We start from the raw sequence: 4,903 nt of genomic DNA, 5'->3' as shown, positions 1-4,903 counted from the left end.
ATTGAATTAGCACATTCCTGTGCTGGAGCGCAGGGACTTTCTCGTTAAACAGACCCATTTATTTGAGAGCGATTGCTACGAGGCCTAATTCCCACTGCAATCGAAATCCACTAACATGCATGAAAGGTGTAGAAGCAGATTCATCATAACCACATTTTTTTATTTGACAACTCCTATCTAAAAGTCATTTCACAAACGGTATGCACTTCGGTGAAAAAGAGGGTTTGATATAATCAGTTTGACTCATTAAAATACAACACTTCTGGTTAGGAGGATGGTTGTCGTCAAGAGAGCATGAATAAATTCAACAGTAATGTGACTACAGTCTGTTCTGATAAGCAAAAACAGAAACTGTGGGTTACATCGAACATCATACCCCTGGCACAGGATGTTAGCATTGGACCAACTGCTTGCTGTTCAAGGTATCACATAGGCTTGTGTGCCACAGTTTAAACTAATTGAGGGGGGATGAATTGGAGTTGATGAGGATACAGTGTTGCGATTCCATTGCTGTTTGATTTGAGTTGTGATTGAGATTCTCCTTTCAGTCCTGGCAGACTCTGCTGACTGAATCCATTATATTCAGCCCGAATCAGCTCATATTGCACAAACCAGGGGCCTTCGCTTTCCTAATAAAAGACTCCCAGATCCCATCACTATTTTTCCACTCGGTCACACTAACTGGGGGAAATCAACCAAATCCAGCAGCTTGGATGGGGTGGCCGTGTGGCCCACACCTGTACCATGACGCAGGAAGAAGGGGAACGAAGGAGGGAGGAGGACCATGAAAGAATTAAGACATCCATAACCTGCAGGTGTGTCTTGTTAGTGTTTGGCTGTGATTGTCTGGTGGTGTGTGGTCATCTCCCAGAGGGCAAAGCAGTAACTTGTCACACCACACATGCCATCAGGCAACGGCTCCTGCTCCCCTTCTTTAGATACAGAGAGGACCATCAGCCAGCATATCTAATGTGAACATGGCCCCACAGATATGGGTAGCCTAGGGGTGGACACTTTTAAGAGAGAGCCATTGACACACTCTCAGGTAAAGGCTGATACATGAGCTAAGAGGTACAGCACAGACATGTCAACAGTCAAAGATGAGAATAATTTGTCTGACAGATAAAATGGCCATGTTTGTTTCGTCTTACGTGGATTATGGTTTCCCCTTCTGTATTTCCTTATTCTGAAGGTAGAACTGGTTGGTTGTCATGGGACTATACTGAGTAGTGTTGTAAATGCAGGTTAGCTGGCACTGGAATGTCCGTGATTCTACGTTAATAGAATTACCTTTCCCCCTGGTTCTCACGTCATTTTCTCCACTTGAGTCAAGGAGCTCACATAATCATGGCCATGAATTAGTGTGTGTGAAGCACTGCAGCACAAATGGCAAACAAAAGGCAAAGGGGCTTGCTGTTAATGATGCTGCTTGCAATACAATCAATGAGATCTCTAACCCTGTGAGGATGACAATTATGCTGGCATGCTCCACCCTCGGTCCCAACAGGCTGAAGAACACCTGTGGCGTACTTTGTCCACAGTTCCCTACCAGACTCATAGCAGGGCAATACGAGCTGCTGTGACAACACAGCTGAGGGTAGAAGACAAGAGAGAGCAGGGTATGATTGGCAGAGAGAGGAGAGGCGAATAGATGCAGTACTACTGAGGGGAGGCATCTGAGATCTAGAGTGGGAGAGAGGAGAAGTACCGTTAATTGCCCTGAGCTTGATGCTGTCAGAAGCATCCAGCAAGCAGATCAGATAGGCTTTCACCAGTTGTATTATGTCATTGTGTGAGACTGATTACTTCCACAGTGGGAGGTAAATGGCATCCCAGAACACTTCATAGTGTCTCCCAATTAGCTCTCCACACAGCAACAGTAATCCCACGCAGTACGCTCTTCTAATGTCAATCTGCACTCTTCTCCTGGCTCTGTACGTGGCTCGTCGTTAGAAATAAAGAGCTGAGAGTAGCAGATATTATTATTGTACAGCACGGAAATATCCATTATGAAATCTCCAAAAGTAAAACACATTTCAGTTGCTTTAAAGCACTGCCTCTGTGTGTAGTTACTAGAGGGTCGGTTATCTGCGGTAGACAGGCAAATCCCATTGAAGCTGGTAGAAGTTTCTCCATTATCCACTGGGGGGCACTAGAATGGAGCAAAATATACAATTCTCACTTCAGCTCAAGTACAGGCCACAGTTAATCAATTCCGAGCAAATGAATGGGAATGGTATTTACAGTGTAATAATAATGACCATCATTATAAACACAATCATTTTGTTGTACTCAATGTGAACATTTACAGAGACATTGGGGAGGACCTCTGGTGTCTACAAGTCGTTATAACGTGACAAGTGTAATGAGTGTGAAAGGAACAATTAGCCTGAAGCCAAAACTGTACTTGATCTATGATGAACAACAGTAAATGGCCTCCTGCACTATGCTCAAGGGCAGTGTTTACTAGAAAAGTTGACTGGCTCTGAGAATTGACCAAAAAGTGAATGCTGGATGATTTATGAATGTGACATAGACATAAACATAGACATAGACATAGACATAGATATAGATATAGACATAGACATAGACATAGATATAGACATAGACATAGATATAGACATAGACATAGACATAGATATAGACATAGATATAGACATAGACATAGACATAGACATAGACATAGACATAGACATAGATATAGACATAGACATAGACATAGATATAGACATAGACATAGACATAGACATAGACATAGATATAGACATAGACATAGACATAGATATAGACATAGATATAGACATAGACATAGATATAGACATAGACATAGACATAGATATAGACATAGACATAGACATAGCTGGAGTTTGCCTTACAGTACTTACTGGGCCAGTGTTTGTCAGTAAAAGTCATTGGATCAGATAATTGAGTAAAAAGAGACAGATGGTGGCAGCGTTTACTGCTGATTACATGGAGGTCATAAAAGTATCTTCACTAGGAGAGGGGATGACCAGGCCAAGTACATAAAAACACCCAGAGCTTGAATCCTGAAGGGAATTTTTCTGCAGCCCTTGGACTCACCAGGCTGCTGTACAGAGGAGACAGTTTACCACTGCATATCTAGATTGATTAAGAAGAAATGTTCTTCTTAATGATTTCATAGGGTCCTCCTTCCCTGTATCTTCTCAGGTCTTTGGTCACTGGAGAAAGTAAACTTCTATAGGGAAAACAACGTCTATAGAATATCCATGGAAGATTGAGGTGTATCTTATATGTCCTCAAGTCAGTTAACTTGACATTATTGTAACTAGGGACATATTCACTGACATTTCGCTGAATGTAACATTTTCCACAGCACAAGACCATTGGTTGAGAGAGGACTGCATAGTGTAGTGTATATCTGTATGGTGCAGTAAATATAAATAGTATGTGCTGATGTAGGGCCATGCGCAGTGATGTCCAACAACACAAGGACACAAGAGAAGCAAATTCCTTTTCTGAACTTGCTGGACTATGCAAAATTGACTTCTCCAACAAATGTTATACTGAATGAATCAGCTCTGGTCAGGTTGGTTCAGACACTGGGTCCTTTGGGGTTAAGATGGCACATCCTAAGATGGCAAATGTTCACTTGGATTACTAGTGTTTAAGTCAGTACTTATTATACCATGTAGCTAACACTAGACACACTATTCACTGAGGACTGAGTTCATAAAGGCTCAACACCTTACTGTGCAAACACTTTGTAAGGTTACATCTGAACTATATATTATAAATGTATATATAAACTATATATATTATAAACTATATATATATATAAATGTATGGTGTATGGGCCTGTCTGAAGACAGGGGCCTTAGACAGTGTCTACTGATCACACTGAAGTACAGTATTTATCCAGGAAGCTTGCAGGTCAGGCAATCAATATTCCAATTGCAGGTAGATTCTAGGGCCGTTGAACCGTTGAACATCCATCAATATGGTTGTCAAAACAAGTTGCACCACAGGTACAAGGTAGGGTCTGGAACACTGCAAGACTTACAAATCTAAAGCATGGTATTTAGAATAGCCATTATACTGCATAAGAAACATTAACAAAAGTATATTTGAGTCATTTGTGTGAATGTAGACTTACTTTTTTTTCAGAATAGGCCCATGCAGTCAGCAAGGAATGGTCACCCTAGGGATATTAGAAAAGGCATCTTGGGTTAATTACATTTTTTATTACATAAGTGAAGGAATGTGTTCAGAACAACTACTTTGTTCTTTACTGTAAAATGGAGCTGTAGCTATTTCAATCGAGTGATATGCCAACTCAACCTCTCAAAACGTGACTAGAATTACAGTATAAATGAGGTTGCAATAATACGATATATTCGCTATGGTTGCATCCCACTGTAACCTTCTCAGAAGACAATGGCATGTAGTCACCTAGTATAACTTTGAACCTTTTCTGCGGGATAATTACAGAAGGGTGTTGTTCATCCTGATGCATGGTATGTTGTGGTAGGTGAATAGTGTAATGCTGGTTGGGTTTACCATGGCATGGCTTGAAGCCTGATAACATGGACAGAGGAACATCCAAGGCCTTATCAGATCAGGCAGGTGTAGTTTCAGCTTGGTTGGACTCTAATGTACAGATGGATCCTGTTCTGTTTCAATTTGGACAAAATGGCCTGAACAATGAGAGTCGGAGAGCTGCTCCGTCACATCAGGGGCTCCTGCTCTGCCAGCAGACTGAATCATACCATGTAGTGAAACTGAAGAGAAGTGAAGGAGAATGAATAGTACGGACATCATTTGCATAATCAACTCCCATCAGTCCTCTTGATGCTATTAGCTGAGACGTAGTGCTCCATGGCGTGGCGCTCCCTCCCTCAGCCTGACCTGCCCATGCAGCTTT

The sequence above is a fragment of the Oncorhynchus kisutch genome, linkage group LG14 (assembly GCF_002021735.2).
Source record: "Oncorhynchus kisutch isolate 150728-3 linkage group LG14, Okis_V2, whole genome shotgun sequence".
Classification (NCBI taxonomy): Eukaryota; Metazoa; Chordata; class Actinopteri; order Salmoniformes; family Salmonidae; genus Oncorhynchus; species Oncorhynchus kisutch.
Note: the sequence above shows the minus strand (reverse complement) of the source record.